Source organism: Larus michahellis, chromosome 1 (assembly GCF_964199755.1).
Source record: "Larus michahellis chromosome 1, bLarMic1.1, whole genome shotgun sequence".
In the NCBI taxonomy this organism is placed as follows: domain Eukaryota; kingdom Metazoa; phylum Chordata; class Aves; order Charadriiformes; family Laridae; genus Larus; species Larus michahellis.
Genome location: NC_133896.1, coordinates 178,563,185 through 178,589,113, shown reverse-complemented (window position 1 = coordinate 178,589,113; position 25,929 = coordinate 178,563,185). Strand labels below are relative to the sequence as shown.

The window sequence follows — 25,929 nt, the reverse complement described above, 5'->3', positions numbered from 1 at the left end:
TATATTCCCTATGTCTTGTCTTTCGTGCGTTCTGCTTTTGTTTCCAACTTACAGTGTATAAGTACAAACTTTTAATTCTGAATTTTGAAGGTTTTGCCTACCACGTAATTGCTCAGAAAAATACACGTACAGAGCTAACTTTGTCATCGGCGGGGTTTACGGAGTGCCTAAAAGCAATGAAGGGTAGAATCCTTCTGCCCAGGTTATCCAGTCTGACAGGGAAGCCACACTCTCTAAATAAGGGCCTACATTCTCCATACAACAAAGAAGACAAGGTAGGTGTCTATCAGATGTAGCTGATAGCGCCTGAACGTTAGCAGTTGGATTCTCCCTCTTGAGGTCTTCACATGCACCTTCCTCATTTTGTGAATCATGCAAAGAACTAAGAGGACTATTTGACAAGCCTTTGTTTCAACAATGTAGATCCCACTTTATACTTTGGAACAGAATAAAAAGGATGATACCTAGATAGATAGATAGATAGATAGACAGACAGACACACAGGTAGATCAAATACTGATTTGCTTAATACAATTTAGAGACAGAAAACCTAGTCATAACTAAAATTACTAGTACACTGTTAAAATCCTTATGCTAGCATAGCCCACAATTTCAAACATATTCTTACAAAAGTATAAAATATAATTTTATGCTTTGTACTTTCTCACTGAGTCAGCAGTTTTCTTTTTCGAGCGAACATGTTAAATTAATTGAGCATCTCAATTAAATTCTTTATGCATACATACATATAAAAAAAAGAAAGGATAGATATGAACCTGACTTCATAAATATAATTCGTTGCGATTTCGCTGAAGTTTAGATGTATAGATTTGTATTTGAAATCCTCTGAAGGTTACAGGGTGAAACCTTCCAACAATATCTCCAAGTCTTCAGGGACCAAATCCCATTATGTGGAGTTCAGTGAAGAGGGTAAACACTACCATAAAGAAATACAAATTGCACATATTTCCCATTTAGCCAGTGTCACAAAAGTTCACCATTCTGAATTCTAACCAGTTAGGACTTATTCTTGGAGGTCAAGTACCTTGTGAACCTTGTCATCTCACTGATGACATCATATCCCATCCATCAATTCTTTCAGGAGCACACTTGCCATCTGCTCAGCACGCTATAATAACTTATTAGACATATTCACAGGGTAACAATCTGTACAATGACACTGTTATCTTAATGCTGGCACATAGAGAGATAGCAGCCATCGTTTCCCTGTCACAGCACAATTATTCTACCTTCCAACTTTAAAAAAGAAGTTACTTGGATATTTTAACTTCTCGTTAAATCACATGGAAACAAAGAATTATCATCAGAAATGTATTTCTGGCTTTGTGGCGTTATCTGCCTGTGAACTGACAAATTAAGGCTACAGCAGACAGTATGAAGTTCAGTTTGATATAACTGTTTTGCGCCTTGGAAGTTTTTTGCAGTCATGTTCATTCTTTGGAGTGCAAAATAAATAAATAAAAAACATACAAACCAATCAATCACATGCATATAAATAGCACCTAAATCCAACTTTTTCTTTGCAAACATATTAATTTTCTACAACTAATCTTACTATTTCTCTACCTGTCTTATACCTCTCATCTTTCTAACAGCAATTACTAGGTAGAAATAAAATATGCAGCCAAAGTGCTCACATTAAGCCTTAAGACTTTTTGGAATCTAAAAGCAATGTGAATTTTCATAGATGCCTATATATTTTTGCAGCTTTTGTAAAGCGTGTTAATATTGAGCATGGTTAGCACAGCTGCTGTCACAGCGCTTATGACTTAATAAAAGTCCACTATAACTCTCCCTCGACCTCAAAAAATATTTTCAGAAAAAGGGCAATATTTATTTTGCATTACACAGAATTCATCCTCTGTTTCTTCCTTTGGCTCGTCATTTATTCCAGCTTACACTGTGATCAACATTGTACTAAAATAAAGTCAAGTACAACAGCCGCTCTCTGCCCATCAAAACTCACAGACGTCTGCCAAGCACTTGTAACAGCTGGTGTTACATTAATTAGTTTAAACTATTTATTTCATCCATCTCCAGAGCAGATTGAGCAAAAACATTAGAGATTATTCTAGCATCTGTAAGTGCCCTGCAAACATTAACCAACCAAAGTTAGAATATTAGTCATTAACTTATAGTATATGTGATTTAAGACTCTATGTATTTATTGTAAATAAAAAAGAAAATTCTGCAGTTTAGCATAGCTCTAGTAAGTTTTGTTTGATTGCCTTTTTAAAAAAATGAGTTTTAAACTTATACAAGACTTTGCGCCCATAAAGTTTCTTTTAAAAAAAAAATTATTACTAGAAAGCTATTATAATTCCTGGCAGCATGGACCATTAAGCAATATATGACAGGGACTGGGTGACTCAGTGGATTAGTCAGAGGTTTTATGTCCACTGTTGGAATCCAGCCCTAAATACAGTGATCAAAACAGTGTTATCAAACGGTTGTAAAAATCTCAATTAAAATCACTCCTATAGCCTCTGCTAAGTTTTTAGTGGACAACATAATAGATCTTTCACTATTGACAGAGTTCTCACAACTATCTTTTTTTCTTTTAATAGGCTGAGAATGGATGCTGGCAAAAGAATGCTGATTATAAGAGGTCCTAATGCCGCATTCCCTACTCAAATGGCTCAGAAAGAGAAGCCAATGCAAGGATGGCAGCAGTAGGCTCACAGCCACTGTCCGTGGGCTTGCCTCCATCAAAACTAAAAAGCTTCCAACATTGCTCAATGAAATACTTAATGTGAGAATACTCATTTTTAGTGCCTAGGGCTCTCAAAATGGAAATCAAAAGTCCTGTGCAAATGCTTGAGAGGTAACTCCTTCCTCCAAGAATTCGGCTGTAAATAAGCACAGAGGGAAGCGGAGGCATAAAGAGGTGAAGTGCTTTGCCCAGAGCCACACACCAGGTCACTGGCAAAGCCTGAAACACAATCAAAGTCTCCTGACTCTCACCTAGTTCAGAAACATTGCTCCATGAGGATTCCCAAACCAACATCAAAACCCAAGAGCCCACTTGCGGAATAAAAAAGGAGTTAAGCAGGCTTATCAATATATGAAGTTTGGTAGAATCAGACTCTTCTAGAATAACGTCCTCAAGTTTGACTAGATTCTTTTTTTTTCAGTATTATGCCTTGGAAATACAATAGTAGTAATAGTAATAGTAACAGTAATAGTAATAGTAATAGTAATAATGATGATGTAGCTACTTAGTTACTGAAATTAGCATCAGGTTTAATTAAATGCAGCTAAAAATAACAATCTATTTTATCAGTTTAGGAAGCTATAGCTAGCCTCAAAATATTTGTATTTACAAACAAACTTAATTAACAGATTCAGTTTTACTATCAGAACAGTAAAGTGAGAAAAGCAAACTGGCATTTACATTTAGCTAAAATATAGATCCTGATCCTGTGCTACTCCAATCCTTTAAAGCTCTGACTGACTTGTTACGGCTTGCTATGGCCACGTAGAAATAAGTGTAAGTGATGGAAAGTGAAGAAAAAAATATCACCTATTTTCCCTTTTCAACCCTGTCCCACTCTGGTAAACAAGATTATTTTTTTCTTTGCTTTATTCATTTTACATCTCTTTTTCTCTCTCTGCATATATGTATGTGAGTATATATGTATGTGCATGTATGTATGTACGCATCTATGTATATATTCAAGATACTGCGATTTTTTTCTGCCCAGTGCACAGTGGTTCCTCTTACTTACTCCACCAGTCAAAAAGGCAGGCGCACAGTTAATGCCAAACTTGCTCCAGACCATGCAAGAGAAAGTGCCAAAGCATATCTAAGAATGGCCTCCTCAAACAATTCTAATAGCTCTTTTTCATGCTCACTCTTTACTGGCCTCGACAGACAGCAAGAGCCAGACACTCTTTTCTATTCTTAGTTTCCCAGAATTTATAACATGCTACATCTGCCACGTATCTGTTAGGTTACATGGGTACTGCTATTCAATTATCCATTTTTATTTTTATTTTTAGTACACGGACCGTTATCGAAATAACTTGTTGGACAGCCTGTTCTTAAAAGACAAAAAACACGACAATGACAAAACTTCTGATCAGATGACACAGTGTTCTGACTTAAATCCTCTCTCAGAAAAAAAAATCATATATCCCCAGTTCATCGTACTTCTAAAAAATAATAATAATAAAAAGTATACTGAATCCACAGTATACTGAAAAGCACAGAGCACAGAACATTTGATTGTTTAACTAATGCCTTATAAATGATTCATTAAAAAAAAAAAAAGCCTGGTTTAACCAGGGTTCTTAACTAATACTGACCACCAGGTTCTGTTTTCATTTACACCACAATTGGTGCGTAAACAAAGGCAGCAGGGGCCCTCCCAGAGATCTTCTGCTCAACTCCCCCTTCAAATTCAAGTAGTACATTGCATTAGAAACTCTGCCTGTATCATACATTTCTTGCATGCTCATTTTTTCAGTTTGCGTTGCATGCTCAATTTTTAGTTTCTAAACACAACCCCAAGGGAGTCATGTACATTCAACAGAAAAGTGTTAGCATGTTCCCAGTTCAATATTCTGCTTTACCTCTTGCAGTGATCAGTTTAAATGCACGAAAGCTACCGGTCAATTTAGATTTTTTTTTTTCCTCCCTCTATTTCTTTTTCCTTGTAAAATTCCTCTTTATGCAATAGGAAAGTTAATTGCTAAACTTTGTTACAGAACCCTTTGTTCTTGCTGAAGTCACTTTGCTTGTCTCTCCCACTGTAAGGACACCAAATCCTAAAAGCTGGCAAGAATGCATATGTTTATTTCACCATTGCTCTGCAATTACTGAATGCCACTTAATTATAGCAACAGATGCTCGAGTGTAGGAACCAGAAAAATCAAACGCCTCATTTCCAGGTTATTTTTTTCCATTGCTTCTGCCAACAGCAGATGTGTGAGCCCCTTGTGCTCTGGCGTAAATACTTATCAAATCCTAACAGGTCACCTATGTCACAAACAACATTTCAGATGCAACTGTTTCACCTGATAATAGGCTCTGAAAATAAAACTGTGAGCTGTAAATACAATGTATTCGGAATGAAATGCCATAATGTGAAATTGCTTTTTCTCCAGCTACAACAGAAGTCCTTGACAGTTTTTGGCAGTGATAAATCACCCTCCCATTAATTGTCTCCTCTCTCATTGTGAGGTGAGCTGCTAAAAGGGGCAGTCAACAAAAATGACTTAAAGGACAAATTTTGGCAAAAAGACAATGAAGAAATCTGTCATTGCTAAGCCTCCAGTAAACTGTCATGAAACAATCAAAATATATGTAGCTGAAGTGTTTATGTCTTTGTTAGAAAGGTTATAGGATGATAAGTTTATAGTTAAAACAGGAAGCTCAGAGGAACCGAAGTTGCAGGCCCTCGAGGCACCATTTCTCCCTGTGTTCTTTAAAATTGTATGCAAATCCTGTCGGGGCTTCAGTTTACACAGTATTTGCTGGTCTTATCGACCTTATTTTCTGACTCTTCTACCCCCTCACCCCGGACAACAGAAAGCCCCCATGAAGGCATGGTGCTGGCTACAATAATTCTTGCACCCAGTTTGAAGGGCCTTCCTTTACAGTGATTTCAGCCGGAGAAGACGACACTCGGCACCTCACAGAAGCTGACCCCTTCCTTCTAACCTCTCCATCTCCTGGTGTTAATCAGAGAGCAAGGTCCCCTCACAGAGTGGCTTCCATACACTGAGAAGAGGCCTTTGCTTCCCGTAGAACAGGCGACGTTACCAGCGCCCGCTCATGGACCCAAGACGGAGGCGTGTGAAACGACGTCGGCTACCTTCTCCTCACAAGTGACACTCACCGCGACTCACTCCGCCTTAGGCTGGCTCCATTCTGCCAATAACTCTCCCCCACTGCAACTCTTCTACAGACTGAAGACAACTGAATCTCCTACCTCAGGATTCTGCTCTACCGAAGAATTCCAAATTTGGCAATAATTTATTTTATTTTATTTTATTTTTTAGGGCTGCTTAAAATCTAAGAAGTAGGGAGATGGCTACCAGTCTTTATTAGCCTCAGGCTGCCTCCACCTCTACGGCATGCAGATGGCAGATGGCATGTTTCAGACCACAGGTTATCCCATGTGTAGGAGGGGCAGGACCATGTGCAGGGGATGCTTGTCAGATGCACGCCTCCAGAAAGGGTAACATTTCCCCCTTTAGAAACAACGCGGTGCTGTCATTTTATAATTAGAGGGGGTTTTTTTATTATTATTTCATTTGTTGAGGCTGGGAACTGAAAGTATTCTGAGAGTTAAAAAAAAAAAGAAGAATTTTCTGTTTACCTGTCAGCAGATGGTTGGAAATTTACCATAAGCAAGGTTAGAAAATGATTTGTTACTAATGTGCCTGTCAAGGGCAACGTCTGGAGTTTGGTTTTATATTTATGTTTGTAAGAAAATTACAATATAAATATAAATGAGTTGCATCAGGTATTTAAACTAGACTGGACAGGGTACTAGAAAATATATGTCGGGAACATTTCCCGCACCAGCAGGGAGATGAACTAGGTGACCTAGCGTGTCTCTTCCACCACAGACTTCTACCATTTCTGTATTAACCGAGGATGATTGATACCAAATGACCCTTTATGCTACTACCCCTTTTTGCTTTGCTGGGTATCGGTATGCTTTCTGGGGGGAGCTGCTATCTTAGGAGAACGGCTATGGGGAAGTACTAAAGGGGATTCTTCATCCCAATGGGTGAGAACTGAGGAAGGTCACACAATAGCTTGTGTAGCCATAGCAGCTTTGTTGTCATGGCATGAGAATCCTTCGTCAGTTCTTCTGCTTTTACAAAGGAGCAGTCATCTAACATTGTGAGGTGCCTAATGTAAAGCCTGCTTTTTTGACATGGTTATCACAAGCTATTTTCTGTCCAGACATTTACACAGACCTTGTGTTACCCATGATTTATCCACAATCCGTGTTCCTCAATTGTGCTTAAACATGGTTATAGTTATCGTAAATCATGTGTTGAAACACGTAACTAGAAGGAACCATATAGTTATCACTAGCACTGGAACATTAAACAATAATACTCCATTGAGCACCAGCATCATCAACAAGTTTCTATCAGCCTGATCCTGAAGTCCTAATACAGGTATTTCCCTTCTCCCTTCATCTCCCTCTTCCACCTGTAACTCTTTCAACAGTCACTTAAGGACCACATTATTGGGTCTCCGTGGTCTGAGAATTATACCCAGCTCAAGTTTAAAAAAAAAAAAAAAAAGCCTTAACATTGACTTGGTAAGAAGACACTGGATTTTCCAGGAAATAGCACAGCTTGTCTTTCAAACAGAGAAAACATAGTGACAAAGTCTATATGAACATTACATTATAAACCAAGGAAAACCCAGAAACAGGTGGAAAGCATTTCAGGAAACAAGGACTGTCTTCTGAAAGAAAATGTAGACTAATCAGGAGAAAATGGAGAAATTTCAGAAATGCCTAGGTTTGCTGTAATCACATGTGACTTAAATTTTGATAAATGTACTCTGTGTACATAAAACATCTCTCGAATGACAGAAAAGCAGAAGAAATAAAGTGATTGAAGTTTTTTGTTTTCCTTTTTTTTTTTTTTTTTGGTGATGAGCCAGTTTGAGAGCTTACTGTGAGCATATGGAGATAGCATATTTGCAAGTCCATCTCTGGAGGATTGCAAAAGGCCCTTAGCTTGTGAAAAACAGCAATGTTATTTTTTTTAACGTTCCCTATATTTAGAGATTAAATCGCTCACTGCACAAACCCATTTGGAACAGGCGAGAAGGTGAAAAGGATAATCAGTACAGTCACTGGTCCGTGTTTCCTAAACGCTTTTGAAAACATTACTGTGCGCAGGCATAAAATTAGCGGCAGGACCTTAAAAAGGCTGGCATTTAGCATGACTTTTTGGAAAGTGACACCCTCATTTTTTTCTTGTAGGATATCATTAAATTTCAATCGCCCTATGGCAGTGCCTTTCCATTAATAACCAATTCACTGTGTCACTTTGGCTCTCCTTTGAAATAATGAGCCTTTGCTTCGCTTTAATAAATTTAAACATATTCTCAAGGCCAGGGAAGATAGGAAACCGCAGATGGGCTGAGAAAAACACGATTCATAAATCCTTAACTGCCTGAGATCGTTGAGAGCAAAACAAAGTAACACTCGTAAAATATTAAACAATCCCAGCTGTATGAGTGAAGCTTCATTAACAAAAATGGACTATTTACTGCCTTCAACAGAGCCTGTGGGTGGAAAGATTCAGAGAAATCTTCTTTAGAAAAACACTGTCATCCTCATTTTGATTCTTTAACCAACTGATGGCATGGTAGATACTTATTTTGCACGTCCATATGCAGGAACATTTTAGCAGAAAATTAATGATACTCTGATTACGTTAAATACCACAAATCATGCTTCATCAGTTAAGCAGGAGTGAAAGAAAACAGAGAAATTTAACAGATATTTTATCCTTGAAGAATTTGCATGCCAATAGAAGTAAAACATGACAAACTTTATTTAAATCATAAGGGACTTCTCTAGCACTCTAAAGTAAACATAGCAATATGAATAATGGCAGAGAAATCAAGTGATGCCATTGCTTCTGCTAGGAAGGCTTGACTATTTATTCTACAATGTCATACTTTTTCTCACCTTAACCTTTATTAACATGCAGTTAATTTTGTTTATGTTCCTATTTGGTACACAAAGGAGCAAATCCTCTTTTTCTCATTCTTTCGTGTTTACTATTTATTTAAATTTGACTGCAGTTTCGCTCAGGTAGGGAAGGCAGCCTTCGGTTTTAAGCCCACAAAACTGGATCCTCAGATTCGTGAAGCTGATTTTGTGCTGCCCAATTAACGTACATGAATTCCCACTGAATTAACCGAAGAACTTACGACGACAGCCCTTGCCTCCCAGGTCTGCCTCCAACTCCACCAGCAATTTGCTCTACCTCCACATAGGTCCTGCTGCTTCCCCTTCCTCACCAGCTCTGAGGCACCAAGGAGTTCCCTTCTAGTAGCATGAGCTAAAACTTCTGTGTTTCCCCCCAGGAACAGTCGCCCATAGTATTTCCAAATCCTCTTTCAAGCTTTGCCAAGACTTAAAATAAAACTAAGATGAGGTTTATTCAATAATAAAAACTTGGAAGAGCAGAAAAACAAGTATAAGGATAGCACAGAATGTTTAAAGTGTCCACAGCAAGAATAACCTTTCGTGGTATCATGGAAGGTTTTTTTAAGCCAAAATTGCATACAAGTTTAAAGAAGAATAGAGATCAGTGTCAGTTTACTAAATGCTAAGAACCTGGAAGCTCTATCTCTAAAGACAAGCTGACAATTGAGTGGACAGCATGTCAATACTTCTAAACATTTCAAGGGTAAAAATATTGCTTTTTACAATCTGTGTCATATTTAATGCAAGAAAAGAATTTGGATTTTTTTCTTTTGCTGGCTGTCAGCTTTTTTTCCTTTTATCCCAGTGAAGGGCATAATTAAAGTATTTAGCACAAATACATGGTATATTTTTTTCCCTAAGGAACAATAGATAGTTTCAGCCTAAATGCAAATATGAACATTATAGTTTTCCACATTTTAGTTAATAAATATTTAAAAAACAAAAACAAAAACAAAACTCCAACATTTGGTTTATTTATTTCAAGATATTTCTCTTGTCTGTGAGAACCATTAGGTACGTTTGAAAAAGTGAAAATCCTTTCTTAACACTCAAGGGGGCATTTTGACCCCTGCCGAGGCATTTCTCTTTCCCATTCGAAACGCTAGAAATGCACTTAGCCCTCACAGCTCCCACTACCTTCAGTGGAAACCCTGAACACCGCCCAGGACTTATCACCTTAAAATCATTAGAGCAGTCATTTCTGTGCTTAGCAGACCTTCACTGTGGCTGATTTGTATAATCAGGGTTAATCTATTCTGATTGCAAACACCCATACCGTAAAGTTTGAGTGAATTCGCACGGATGCTCACTCAGCTCAGGATGCCCCTAAGACTTCTAGACAGATATGCCATAGGATTTTTGTTCGGTTTTTTAGGGGTGATTTGATCCAGCATGAGTAAAGCTGCTGTACCATACCTCCCTGAGAATATTTAGGAGAACATACTTGTTCTATCAGGTACTGGAAGGAACAGGGTACAAAAAGCAGTGGTAAAGCATTAAAGCACTACCAGCAGTGGTAAGGCAGCAGCTCTAATTGCTGAGGTTACCTGTCTGCGTGAAAGCAGCAATCAGGCTTTCCACAATAACAACCTCAGACAGACTCGGAAAGCAAAACCATATTTGCCTCAAAGGTTTTAAGGAGAAGGGCTCTAGGCTATGTGTTGTTTAACCCAGCAGAGAAGGCATTCATTTTCTTTTCTCTGCACACCAAGAAATGCTAGGGCTCGTTTTTGGCTTCTGCTTTCAGAAAGAAAAAGAGATCTAATCCCATTAGAACAGTTAGGAATACAGTAAGACCCTCAAATTTCACAGTCATTTACAAATTAAAGAGTAAATGTAAGCCTGTCAGGCATTAATTTTTCTTTTTATTAATAAAGAGGGTAAAAGTTTCCCTGCAAGCATATATGAAAAAATGAAATTTATGAACATAACTTGGATAATGCCCTGTTCCCTCTGCTTTTTTCTTTGCTATTATTGTTGAATTACAACGGACTGAATGCTTCCCAATTTATAGTCTTACAAACTAATACCCAGAATGGCAGGGAATGATTCCACAGATTTTTCCTATTGACGTGCTAGTCGTGCGTGTGCCTTCTCCCAGAGGACAGTTCGGTCTCTGCCCTATCTCTGTAAGATTCCCCTATCATGAGTGTCTATCAGCGTAAGTTACTGTGGTATTTATGATGTAGATACCTGTCTACTCATTACTGAACTGAGATCACTAACTTAATTTCTCAAAATAACCAAAGAGCCAAAGGTTAATAACTTTTGGCCACTATCAGTTTGCAGTAGGTTTGGACTGGCAACCTAGAAGTGAAAAAAAAAAAAAAAAAAAAAAATAGTCCTCTATGCTCCATTACCAGTGCTTTGAACCATCCAGTCACATGGATTTTGATGTTTTGAGAGGGCGAAAAGAATGCAGATTGGCATGAGAATACCACATTAATTCAGCAGTTAAATGGTTCTTTGAGAAGATTCACTGACAGAAAAGAAGCATAGCTGTCTTTCTAAGCCCTCATCCTCTTTGGGCCTATACACATTTTCTGTGAAAAGTTGATTCTTTTCCTTCCTCCCCCCCTTTTTTCTTTTTTTTTTCAAACAGCCTTTTATCATCTAACATGTGAAACAATTGTAATGTGAGGCATGTGAGCAGAGAGCCTTTGCCACTGGGCCCTCATAAATCTTGCCAGTTCCCAGTGAACAACACCAAATATTTGCAGCTGAGGAACATTTGGTCTGGCTTAAATTAACATATCTCAGCAGTCAGAAGTCATTAAGCTTTGCCAGTGATTTGAAACCATTTTTCCATTTCAAAAGCGACACTGGCTGTTACTTATTTTTCTGGATGAAGAAGGTGGTAAGGAACAAAAGCAATGAAATGAAAATGGGAGATACTAATGAAAAAAAAATGATAAAAGGGCTTTGAACTGCCTTTGGTAGATTTGTTATTAAGACTCTTTTTAAATAGCAGAGCACTTATGTATAAGATCAAATAATAATTCAAGATGATACACATTAATTTCAGTGGCAAATTATGTGATTTAAAGGCTGTGAAAATGTATACTTATTTTCTTCCTTAATCCCTTGTGAATATAGGCACTATCAGTTTTAAAAGCTGATGAAAGCTTTAAATGAAAAACAATAATCCAACCTTTTTCAATTAAAGGCTGCAAGTAGATTAAGTACTGGAGTAAAGAAATGTGCTGTTGTGCTTTGCAAAGATCACATCTGCTATGGGTCTCTTCAGATGCTGGGGGCTGTGGAAAAACACCTTAAATCCTAAAAAAAAAAAATGGTCCAAAAAACTGAAAGCAGGAAAAAGAAGCCCAATTGGTTTTAATGCAGGTAGAACGTGAGATCAGATTTTCCAAACCTGTTACTTCTGTATTATTTACATGGCACATAACTCCTTTGTTCAGTTGGTAAATAAGTCATCATCTGAAAATCCATGAGAGCACCCAGCACCTGAGTTGTCAGAAAAAAAGCCCACTTCCTCACATTTGCAGTTATGATTACTGGTCTACAATTATACAATTATATTGCATATACAATTATATTATATAGCTCTGTCAGAAATCTGTATCAGAAATGGTTCATTATAGACAGTGAAACATGTGTTTGCCACTTCTTAAGAAGATAAATATTTCAGAAGATTTTGCTAAACTGCACACACTGATTCAATGCAGTTATGATTTCTGATCTATGTGTGAATAGTTCTAACTGAATACACTTATTCAAATTAATACCTCAATAGTTACTACAATTTTTCAGCCTCCAATTAGTTTTGTTGATAAAGCTTTAATAACCGTGCGTGTTTTAGATTTGTGTTACTTTGAGAAGATACTTACGCTTAAAAGCATTCAAGTTTATCAAGCGCTATTAAAGAAAACCCTTGCATGTTGAGATCTTTCAGAGACCTTCAAACTTTTTAAAGTCTCTGCAGCTTTAGTAAAATAAGTTCTGTATAAAAAAATAGATACTCTGTTAACCAGATTTTAAAGACAAAAAGTTCTAAAAGGAAAACATTTATGGCTAACTAGGGTGTGCAAACGTTGCCAGAATAGCTATGTAATCAATTAATTTTCTGGGTGTGCTTTTCTTTCAGGGGATTTTATTTAAATAAGCTTCTTAAAGAAGCTTTTGAGAATACAAATGGTCTGCATTATGAGTACTATATAAAATGAATTCTATGATTTCTTTGCTACACATAGAGAGCAAACCATGGCATATGGATCCCGAAACACAGGAAACAAGACCAGAGTATTTGGGAATATGAAGATATTACACTTACTGTGCCTTGTGCTCTCAGATAAATGGTTTTGGTTTTCTTCTCCCATAAGAATGCAGCAAAATGAAGCAAGCATCTCATTTATTCACTGCTGCTCTTCAGGTCATGTTACAGTCAAAAAATACCAGAGGAAAATCTTTAGCAGGTTTTCTTTCATTAGCCACTGATACCATTTCCTTACCGATTTTCAGAATCATAGGGTGGTTGAGGTTGGAAGGCACACCTAATCTTGCCCCAACTCAAGACTAAGTCCAGTTGGATTTCGAATACCTCCACAGAGAGAGACTCCACCACCTCTCTTTGCCACCCTCACAGTAAAAAAGTCTTTTCCTATGTTTAAACGAAATTTCCTGCATCTCAATTTCTGTCCATTTTCTCCTGTCCTCCATAATTCTGTTTCAGTAGCCATTCCACCATTCTCTCTCTTTGGTCTAATCCTTTCGAACATAAACTGTGTCACCCTGTGCTGCAGAAAGAGAACAGCTCTGTGAAGTTCCCTCACGTTATAGAAGGTTACCCTAACAGAGGTCGTCTTCTGTGGTCTCAAGTTGTAAAACGTTTTCCAAAACCTACATGTTAATCTCATGTGGACAACCAAGAGAGACAATCCTTTAAAACCTTCAAGAGCAGGTTTGGAGGCATGTGGAAGTGCATTTCCTGCTCCATCCACTTTCTGTGTAACCCACGTGTTTAGACTGAACTAAACCGAAACAGATGCTTGAAGTTAAAGAGCGTGAATGAGCAATGCATCACACACACGCATCAAGGTAAAGAGGAGAATACAAAACTAAAACTCTGAGTTGGGAATAGCATGATGGAAGCACGCAGCAGGTCTAGAAATCAATTAATCATATGCATAGACACTTTGCCAAAAATATGGCTGCTTTCCAAGATCTGTTCTTCCAAGATCTCCAAACCTGTCATCGTGACTGTTTGGTGAAGCAGAGCTGTTATGTGGGAGGACCCAAGAAGGTGCTGAGGGTCCTCCTCTAAATTTAATCCTAGTTCTCAGTATCTATTTACTTAAGAAATCTTTCCTTTTTATCTCTTTCCCTCTAGCAGAAGAAACAGGAAGAAAGCAGATAGAAATTAAATGAAAAACAGGGCTACTTTGGCTTTCTCTCCCTCTCTTCTCCATCAAGGAAGCTGTGAAATCACCGAGAACAGAATCAGTCCCACTATTCAACAGAGATTTTTTTCTCCAGCCACATAGTCCACCATCTGGTTAGGTACAGGCTACAAACTGGCTGCAATAGTCAGGGTTTGTCCTGCAAAGCGCTCTTTAATTGTTTAAGAAGACAAGTATTTTTTCCTCTCCCATGTCATATGGTGAGGTCAGGCTTTCAGGACGTTCACTAAACCTTTCATAGCTTACCGAGCAACAATATTCTGGATTTCATATAAAACATACACTTGTTTGAGACTATGCATATAGTTTGACTGCATTTGGGATATTTAATTACATTTCTCAAACTCCAAACATGTCTAAACACTGTTGTATCAGTGTACAACATAGATCCCCATGCAGCAAGATTTAGACATATTTATATTTCTGGAGCTCAAATAAATATCAAGCACAGAAGATACTCCTTGAGCCCTGTAGCTACAAAAAGTATTTCACGTGATTTATTATAGCATAGGAATATACGTAATGATGAAAATAAGCCAAGAAGTAGAGGATATGTCTTTTTTTTATCCCTTTGGAGACATCATAGCTATAACTTATGGGAAGACCAATCTAGAGTGAATTGTGTGACTCTATTATCAGCTGTGGGGTAAATAAAATAATACTCTATTTAATAGACCTGACAACAGCTATTTAATTTACATCATGAGATAAAGGCTACCTCTTTTAAAATGAGTTCACCAAAGCTAAAGTTGGGAACAGTTAATAACTGAAATGTTCAAGTTTGAAAGAATATGTATGGAACTTACAAAATTTGTAGTTCTTGTTTTAGATTTGGTATTGTGTAGAGGGAATTAAACAATATTGTTGAGTGGGTGATTGTTTTTTTTTTCATTTTCCTTCCCAAAAAGAAAATGAAAAGAGATAAAGAGAAACTGAATAATAGCAATGGTTAAGTTCAGGCCTTATGAAATTGGTGCTAGCTACACAACAGAGAAAATTACCAACTGAACTTTAACTTTTGCAGTATCTTTGGAATTATGCCATTTTAGACAGATGTTCATGGGCATAGATAATGCTTACAGAGTTCGGACTTTTAAAATGCACTAAAATGGATGTTATTTATAAAGGAATTAAAACACTGCACAATAGTAATTCTCTTGAAGTAAAGATTACAGTTTAAAAATTCCCCGTGAAGTACACAAGCAAACTTAACCCACTTAAACAGTCCCCTTGGTTTTCTTGGATGTCAGCTATTTAAAACAGTTACTTTGCCACTCAAACAATTTTGTGTCAACAGGAAATGAGTTAGACAATCTTTAATAAACACATGAAGCACAGCTCTACACACAGTTGTTTAATTATGAAAAGCAACTCATTGAAGCATAAAAATAAAATGCAAGAACTTAGGTTCAGGCAAAGGGCTTGGAACTCAGGTATGAATGCTTCCATTTTCATCTGTCCCGGCAGTATAGTAGCTTCCTATATTCTTCTCACTGCCATTTAATTTCTGTGGTCATTATTACATTTGTGGAGCTATGTTTGTGTTGTTAAATGAGTTGGGTATTAACAGTAATCAAGGTTTCATTTTCCTGTGCTAAGAAGGGAGTATAGATTTAGAGAAAAATTTCAAGTGCAGAGAGAACCAGCCACAAAATTATTTTTCCACTTGTGCTAGCTTCCACTGCAGCTGAAATTACAGAATGTACCTGATGTGCAGGATAGAATATACTTGCTCTTCTATGAAGCACTGCAGTGAACAGCAAAATGCATAATGGAAGTGCATAATCAAAGTAGATGCAATTAAACAGATTTGCAATTCTTGCATGAAATTCTGTTTTCATAATTCCGCTTTCAGAAAAAATTGCTGGGATCAAACTTAGGTCTACTCGTTCTAAAGTTCCACTAATAAGTCATCCTCCTAACTCCCTAACAACTTCGTTACAGTGGCTGCACTTCTTTCAAAAGTATGAGCTATAAACAAAGTGGAAAAGAAAAAAAATACCCCAAATCAGGACAACTAAGAAGTTGTTCATGTGTTATGTAAAAAACAATTACAGAAAGAGCTCTTAAAATAGTTCTCCATGACTTCGGATTTTTCCCTCAGATAGACTAAACAGGTCTTTTAACCAGTCTTTCACTGTATGTGAGCAAAACAATATCAAAATGTTATTTTTTACTAGTTATTTTATATAAAAAATGTTATTTTTTACTAGTCAGTATTTTTAGTATTTTTAAAGGTTAAGAAAAAATGTTGGTATAGGTTTCCTTCAGTTGAAAATAGAAGAATTATTTTAATGTATCAGAGAAGCCATCTATGGAAAGATAGTAGACAAACTTCTATTGTATTGCACATTTTTTACTACAGAAGTCTGTACTAAAACGGTTAACGTATCTTTTTCCCCTACATTTTTTCAGAACAGCTCTAATTTAGATATGGAAATTTTTCAAACTTAAATCAACAGCAGAAGTACTTGACTGAGTCTGTATTAAATTGTGCTCAATGTTAAGTCAGGTAGTCCACACATCTCGTATTTCTAATTAAATTTTTATGCAGCACTTAAAAATACTGTAATATAATATTAACAGTTAATTTAATAATTAAAATCTTATTTTTTCACAGCGACTTCATGGCTGGTGTTTACTTTATTTCTGTATCTGTATACTGCAAGTGAAAAAGCTGTATAGGGTATTTTTTATTAATATTATATATTTTACTGGGCCCACACACATACATACACACTCTCACACACACACACACACACATACAAAAAGGTTGGCCAGGAAATTAGACATCTTATCTGTGAGCTTGCTAAATAAGGACCAATAACCTAGGTCTGCAGTACTCTGTGTGATAACTGCTTTTACAAAATGAAATTTTGACTTTTTCACAGCTTAGCTACAAGTAGACACTATCAGTAAAACTGCATTTCTGTGCAATATGATGGGAAGTAAAAGATTTCAACATCTGACAGGAGAAAATGAACAACTGATAAACAATCTTTGAAATGTTCTCTCACTGCAAGGCATGCTTTTGATGATGATTTACATTTTTATTATTGTTGACTTTCAGGATGGGGCTGATGGTTGGCTAAACATACAATAACTGAAAGAACAAACCACATAAAATGCAAACCAAATCAAAAGAAAAACATGACTGGCATCATTTGCTTTAAAAGCTTTTGTTCATTTTTCTCTTTCTTTCAAGCACTCAGTAAATCTAATTAGAATTCAGTTCATTGGGAAAAATGAAGAAAAAAAAAAAAAAAGAAAGAAATTGTCATCGTAACTTTCTGATTCGGACATGGTAAATATTCCAGTTCCTCTTCCACTTTTCTCCTCCCACTCGAAACAAGAATTAAATTCTAATTCTCAGTCCAATGCACAATGAATGAATTAGTACTAACACTTAAAGCTCCTGCAGAGTCTTTCGTCAGCATTTGATGTTGTATACTAATCTGGCATTGTAGCTGTGGGGAAAAACAGTGTATAACTTATGAAAGATAATCATGCTGAAATGTCAATGAATAAAAAATGTGGTTTTGAAAAAGTGTGTTACTTTCTTGACAGTGAACTCATCAAAAATTTCTTGGTTCTGCGCTGAAGGGTAATGCAAGAAACAGACTCAAAATTGTTTGTTAATTCAGTTGATGCGTTCAGCTGAGTAAATAAATTGGAGTAAACAAAAGCATAAGCAATAAATTTATTTTGCTTTGCTGTTTTGAAGACAGTTCTTGAAAGATTTGGGGTTTTTTGGACAATCAGTTTTTCATTTAAATTAATTAAGATAGTTATCATTTTTAAAGCAGTAACATGACTGAAAAAAGTATCCTTTTAAAATTAAAAAATAATCGAAAGCATTTTAGGTTAAACCAATGTTAATTTAACTAAATCCTCATTCCCCTTGTAAATTACAATTAAAATTTTACATAATTGTTTCCTACCTGTTACTATTTAGTGCACAAATTAAACTCAAAATTTCATTAGCCATCCAGCTTTATCTTTTTAAATTGAATCAAGCAAATTAAATAAAACCGGTTATAAATGAATGCACCCTCATCTTAGTTCTTTAAGATTTTAATTATAAAAATTTAATGTTAAATAATCCAAAACAGAAAAGAGAAAAAACAAAAAAAAACCAACCCACAAAAACTTGTAGTAGGATTCTGTAATGCTAAAATCACTCTGGAAATGTATAGGACAAAAGGAAGAATTTTTTCTTATTTCTGTACCTATCTGCAATTCAATACTTCTGGGTTTCAGCTACGCATTCCATTCTTAATAATACCTATTTGTAAGGGTTAAATACATGGGATCAAGTTGTAGCTACTTATTTACCGTGTTACGCCATTTTAATCAGTGCTCAGAAGCACTGACACATAATTCAGCTCCTAGAAGCAAGGACAGCGATACTAGAGTTTATCGTACAAACTATTGGGATGATGGTCTAACACGGGCTTGTACCGTAATTCCTGTTTGGATTGTTTATGTAGACTCAGAGATGGCTGTTGGTAACTGATGCAGAAAGGGAAAAACGGAGTCGCAGTGAAAGTAAAAAAATGGTAATCTCAGTTAGAAAACTACGTCTTATTGTAGATTATAGTTTCCCAATGGTGTTGAGATGTACTGCTTTTATAGGCCAGTTAGAAAACATTGATTTTATTTTTGTGTCCGTTAGATAAAGTAGAACATAATATATTAATGTTTACAAAGAAGTTCAAAACCAATTATTGTTCAAAACTTATATTGACTTTAAGCAAAAGAATTATCTCCAGTCATTGTTTTTGAAAGTAAATAATTAATATATTACCTTGAGTCTTCCACCTCAAAAGTTACAATGGTTAAAGTATAACAGAGTGTGTAATGGAACAAAAGGAAAGGTTTCCCATATAATATACACAATGGAAAATCAGAACGTAAGTTCAGAACTGATAACTGATGTTTCTGTTTAGAAATAGGCAATCAGGGAACTCAGTTATTCAGTTTCTGTGCAGCTTTCCCTTTACATTTCATACACCCCACCCTGGCTAACAGCTGGAACAGAAATCCTACCTGACTGACGTTTTGCACAAACACATCAAGCACAACCTGGGGATAATGACAGGCTAAGGACTCGCCAAAGATAAAAGTGTAAAAACAAAAATTCCACTTGTCAGCATAACTTTGGGTAGCAAAGCTACTGACTGGCTTCAGCAACTGTTTTCCAATGGGTAATAATTGAGTACAAGAGCTTATTTGTAGTGCTAACGTGCAAGTTTAATGAGGTAGGACTCTCTTATGGTGAAATGAATGGACAAACCCCGATCAGACATTTTGCAAGAAATCCACTGAAAGTCTGGGAAATGTACAACGGTATGTGGCTAAAAAACTTCAGTTTGAAAGAAATCCAATTACTTGAAATCATAAGTTGTATAAAGGAAGGGAGCCTGCAGATTTGCAATGTGAGTCTTAAACGTTTTGGATATTAAATGAAAGCAAGTGAAGCAGGGATTGCAATCCTAAAGATGACAGGATCATAGATATTGTTTTGCTGTAAATAAAATGTCCCGTTAATAAAGTCATGGCCCAGTATCCTTTCCTGAAACAAATATTATTCCCTTGTGTTTGGATGTCGTGCTGCTAAACAAAAGGGTTGCAATTTGATCTCTGACCATGCAGCGAAGCAAGATTTTCTTGTGTCCACATTATTTAGTGCTAGTACTTTCTAGAGCAGATGTGTTGTGGAGGGAGCTAATTGTAGCAGTCAAAACAGAGCCAGGCTAAAAGCTAACAATTAAGCAGTATGGACAATCAAGGATTCAGTGCTTAAGCTCACTCCCTAGCTCTCTTTTATTTAGCAGAATTTATGGCCTGTTACGTTGAGGCTTTGCTATGTAACAAAGGAGAAACGTGCCCTGAAAATGCAGCTAAAAAGTCATTGATGTTGTATTTTTATGAGTTCGTACAATGGAAAATGGACATGCTTTCACTCTTCCACAAATCAGACTGCTACAAACTGAACATATGTAGCTATTTTATTTGAACTGCAAAGATCGCATGCAGATGAAAATGGAACTTTTCATTCAAAAAAAAAGTCTATATTTCAGCAGATCTTTGTTCAACAAAGTTTTAAATCCCTTTTTTTTTCTAATCACGGATAAAAAAAGGTGCCAGATGCAGATCCTCATGTCAGGAAAACCAGAAGGCAGGCGCTCCCATCGCAGGGGAGAAAACACTTCTGCACACTCTAAGTTCAGTATTTGGAGAGGGCAGGCTAAATTTACTGCGTAGAGCTAAATACTTTCCTAAAAATTCTTCACATAGAAGAGACATGTGGGAGGCTGGTTTTAACCAGAATGATAATCTAAGATAAACCTCTTTAAACAAACCTTTGCTATACAGATTTATTTTTTTAAATTCCTCCATTTGAACAGTATTAAATATTAGCTCTTGATTTAAATCATAGGTTGCAGGAAATTTTAGTCTCGTCTGATGAGACAAAAAAAATGCATAACTACATTGGCCAGCTGAGTTTTTAAATTCATATGTAAATGCTCTTAACCTGACACAGCATGTGACTGGTTAGACTTCATACATGTCAACTTCCACAGGTATCTCCTATTGAGACGATCAATAATATATACCCTTCTATCACAAGGCATATACTGTAAACTGCTGCAGTGCATTCAGAACTTCTGTGCTCAGAGATGTCTCATGCCCAGTATTTCTAATAGTCATTTTCTGAATGTTGAACTGGTTAGAAATATGCTCAGTGAAAAAACATTGTGGGAAAATAATCGTCCCAGTTTGTTTGCAAAATGACCCATAATAAAGTGTTCCTTTTAAAAAAACCATAAATGTTAAAATAGTATAAGGTAGCTTTGGCAAAATAAATATCTATTTGTCCTAGATTACCAGGTGCTGAAATGTCCCTATTACTAGTGGTAACTTGAACAATTGTTTAAGGCATTTTAGCTATATCTGCAGGGCTCCAGTGGTGAGTCTTTTCTCCTGCGTACAACAAATATCTTACATTGCCAATCTCCTTTTGTCTCACTGCCAAGGTCACGGCCAAGAAACAGACTGAATTTTTCCACTTTGTTAATCTGGGGTTTCTGGAATTTTTTCGGAAACGCAGGAAATTCTACGTGCCTAGTAAAAAGCAAGTCATTTGTATAACAGTGGGCAACGGTATCAAGTGTTCTGCACCTGTTTTACACTCCAGCACAGTAATTTCTGCAAAGTAAACAGTAGATCTCAGGGTCAGATTACAAATTCTAGTAGGCTGTTTGCTAGATTGCCGCTTTGTTTAACCTTTACACTTTCATTTAGAAAGGAGAAAGTATCATTGTCACACCAAGAGGGCAGTTAAAGAGTTTTAATTAACTGTGGAGGTAATTAGACCTCCCAGTTTAACAATTATCAGACAATTCTTTTCTCCTCTAAGTCCTTTAAAGTTGCACGGTTTTTTATGAGGAACAAAATTCATTTCATAAATACTTTGCAAAAAAAGTGGATAAAAGACTACACAGAAAGAAAAGCTGATTCTGCTATGAAATTATCTATTTCCTTTTTCTAATTTAATAACAAGTCAAAATCTATCAGCTTCTCATCCACCACTCCGTGCCAAAGTCCAATTCTAATCCAATTGCTCCTTTTATTAATCCCCCCTCCCTTCAGTCTCCTGAGCTTCTGCTCTGTTTGGCCCACTGTGATATTCACACGTATGACAAAGGTGAAAGAAAAACCTCCCTCCCCTTCTTTCCAATAAAGTTTGCTGTTGACAACTGTAGTTTGAACAGCGTCTGTCCTTACAATTATTTGAAATCTCTGATCCAGCCCTCTCTGTCCCTGCAGAAGACAAGACCTCTAGTCACGGGGGACGTTGCTCATCAGTTCTGATTCTCAACTTCGTTTTTTGAGATGTAGATATACTTCAAAAAGCAAGTACTAGCATTCTTATCCCCAGAATCAAGGCAGGAATCCACAACATTAACTCCCCTGAATACAAAACATAATTATAAATGTAGATATATTAGGTATATATATGTAGGTTCTTTAAAGCAGTAAAATAGAAAGCAATACTTTGTTCAATGGTTATTCTTAAAGAAAAAAAAAAACTGAAGGCAGGGGGGAGGGCTTCTTTTGCTTGCATTCGTCATTACAGCTTCACCTGAGATAACTGCACGACAAGTGTGGATATTTGCCATACACCTATATTCCAATACAGAGCCTCTGCTGAACACAGTGCCTGTTGTATCACGTATTTGTATGCATTTAGAACTACATTTTACTCCTAATAGCTTCCACGTGAAGCTCACAACTTTTCAGAAAATGATTAAGTAAATTTCTCACCAGTACAGAAGCAGATGCTACAGATGAAGACATGAGTCGAACAGATCACAAAAGCACTGACAGAGGTGTGACAGTGACAGACAGGAGAGTTGAACCCAGGTCTTTACATATAATGTGTGTTTCTTTCCTCAAAAAAAAATTCTTGTTGCATTTAATTATTACAAAATGTCTTTTGGACACATAGGTAAGAATTTTAAATAATATGAACCCATGCTGATTTTAGTCCTATTCACTTAGGAAAAGATGAGAATTCAGCTTGTTGGTGACAAACAAATTATCATGCTTTAAATTTTAATTGGAAGCTGATAGGATAACCAAAAAGAGACAAAGTTTCAAGAAAAGCAGGAGGAAGCTAGAAAACGTAAACAGCTGAAAGTGCTGAAATGATGACAGGAGACAGCCAAGAAATGAACAGCATTTGGCCAGGAGGAATATTTTCTCTTTTGGTTGAATTACTGTGTGAAATAAAAATGAAAACAGAAGACCAACATCCAACATCAGCTCAGGAGTCTGAGGTGCCATCATAAACCTCTTGAGATTTGCTCTCATTATATTAACCCGCCCAAAACCATAGTGTAGTTATAAGCTTTGTGAATTCTCAGTTGCTTATCATTTATTCTACATGTAATAAATCCTTATTTGTAATATGCACCATATAATGGAGTAGTAAATATTTCCAATTAGCTTTAGTGTCACAGTCCTCAAAAACTGATGCATTTATGTTAATATAAAAGCATACATGGAACATTTTATCATGCATTAGAGATTTTAATCAGGTAATCTGCACGGCATCTGGAAACCTAAGCAGAGGCAAAGTCTGCTATAACAAAGGCACTGTAACAGTTCACCTTCAGTGAAGAACAATAATGCATTATTAAATTCACTTTCCTGCTCAGTGGTTACACTTAGCTGACCACAGCAAATTTGCTCTCTGCCTGGTCTTCACAAGTTGGCAGAAAAATAGATTCTGTCACATTTAACGGGTTCTGAAAATGACAGGATGCCTCTCTTGGTTTAACTATAAGCCATAATCTTTCAGAAGTAAATATAATTACAAATGCCTTTTGTCACGTAGTTCTTAGGAAGGATATTATATGTGGGTTATTAGAGTAGTAGATCTCACTATGTACTTGAATATCATTAGAAGCCAGAATTGATACTGCACAACAGCAACTTCAAAAAAGAATCAGATTTCTATTTTTCTTTGATCCTAAATGACATCATAATTCTTAGAAAACAAAGACACAGACATCAAATTCCTTGAGTACGGTCAAACTGTTATCAAGAGATATTACTCCTTAAACTAACATCAAAGAAAAACCTATGTTCTCTTTTGTCCGAAATCCTGTTTTAATCTTATTCTACATCTATTAGTCATTTGCTTTGTTTTACATACTTTTTACTGAAAGAACTTTTAAGAAAACTGCCTTAGACTCAGGGTTCAGTGATGAAGAATTATTGATTAGGAATTTAATTAGCAAAAGTCAGCAAAGTTATATACAACAGAACTTGGTTCTTTTTGGTTTCTAAGGAGTTTTATCATGCTGCAAGCATGATAAGAATCTGCTCCATATGATGACATTCACTTTCAGGTAGAGGTCTTGAACCAACACTGTATACCACTTAAGTCTTGGTGAAGTGCAATTTAGGTCCTAATTAAGATCTGTTAAAGAGTTTTAATTAGCTTTGTCTAAGTAACCAGTTTAGCAATTATGAGACACATTTTTTCTCCCTTCAATTCAGGCAGTTTTATTAGCAATATCTTATCTCTAAAGTGGGAAGTATGTAGACTCATTGAAAGACAGGCTTGGATCCTGGGATCTGTTTATGGCTTTTTATTACTTATTTAGGTACAAATTATTTAGGTACTTATTACCTATCTAGGTCCAAAAAATAAGGTTTCTTAAGTCCTCAGAACAATATCACAATGACACCGTACTCAAAACTCACATCAAACATAATAGTCATATTCCACCCAAGTGGAATTACCACCTTGTGTTAGGTAGTCCGTCCATAACATATTTACTTTAGGTGTCTGGATTGAAAATTCTGGGATCTAAAATGGCATGGAAAGTTTATAGCTTAAATCCACCCTTTCTGAGAACAGCAGTGCCACACTTTGGACATGAAAACAACTGAAGTCTTCCTGGACTTTGACTAAATGCTTCCAATAGTCCTGATCACTCTCCAGCAGAAAGGTATTTATGACCTTTTAAAATGATTAAACACAAGCTCATAGAATCATAGAATGGTTTGGGTTGTAAGAGACCTTTAAAGATCACCTAGTTCAATCTCCCTGCCAAAGGACATCTTTCGCTAGATGAGGCTGCAGCCCCATGCAACCTGACCTTGAACGCTTCCAGGAATGGGGCAGCCAACGTTTCTCTGGGCAACCTGTTCCTGTGCCTCACCATTGTAAAAAATTTCTTCCTTATGTCCAATCTAAGCCTCTTTCAGTTTAAAACTGTTGTTGCTTGTCCTGCTGCAACAGCCCTTGGTAAAAAGTCTTTCTCCATCTTCCTTAGAAGACCCCTTTAAGTATTGCAAGTCTGCAATAAGGTCTCCCCAGACCCTTCTCTTCTCTGGGCTCAACAACCCCAGAGAGGTGTCCCCACCCCTCTGATCACTTTTGTAGCTCTCCTCTGCACTTGCTCCAACAGGTCCATGTCTTTCCTGTGCTGGGGACCCCAGAGCTGGACACAGTACTCAAGGTGTGGTCCCACAAGAGCGGAGTAGAGGGGGAGAATCACCTCCCTTGACCTGCTGGACACACTTGTGCTTTTGTCACAGGTGGACAGTGGTGACTGATGAAATTTTCCAGTTATCTACAAAACTACCTTGAGATATAGGAGAAGTTTCTCTTCTGTCTATCTGAGGAAATTCCATCACAACTAATTAATTCAGGAATGTATTTTAGTCATATCCCCTTCTACCTGTGAAGAAAATCCAGGTTAAACTTAGATTAAACCTTTTGTTAAACCCATTCCCCTGACTAGTTCCTCTTTCAAGAGCAAAGCAATGTAAGAATGAGCATGACTCTACTCCTTGCTTACCTGGGCACTCTCCAAAGCATGTAGAGTCCTAAATTGAAACCACTGCTCCTGTTACCTACCTACAAAATACCGGACTTCAGTCCTTCTTTTCCAAAACAATGTCCTAACCACCAAGCCATGCTTGCAGCCACACTCGTGGTCCCTTTGGCCATATACGCAGCCATACAAAGAGGGTCAGGGATTAAGGTTGTCCACCCTACTTCCTTCTACATTCAGTCTGGCTTTATTTTGGACTACTCTAACACTCTCCAAGACAGATGTGCTTGGGAGCTTCCCCAAAGTAATGTAGATATAGGTATGTCCCCTTGGACCTTGGAGTGAGGCTAGTTTCTGTCTTCTGTGTGTCAGGATACCAGAGTACTTCTTCTACGGGATGCAGCAAAAACTGAATTATGACACATAAAC

At 36.8% G+C, this 25,929-nt stretch overlaps 1 protein-coding gene across 6 annotated transcripts in view; it reads right to left on the bottom strand.

Annotated features, from left to right (window-relative positions):
* Positions 1 to 25,929, bottom strand: part of DACH1 (dachshund family transcription factor 1) — a 365,270-nt gene that overhangs the window by 63,294 nt on the left and 276,047 nt on the right. The gene's annotated exons all lie outside the window — the stretch shown is intronic.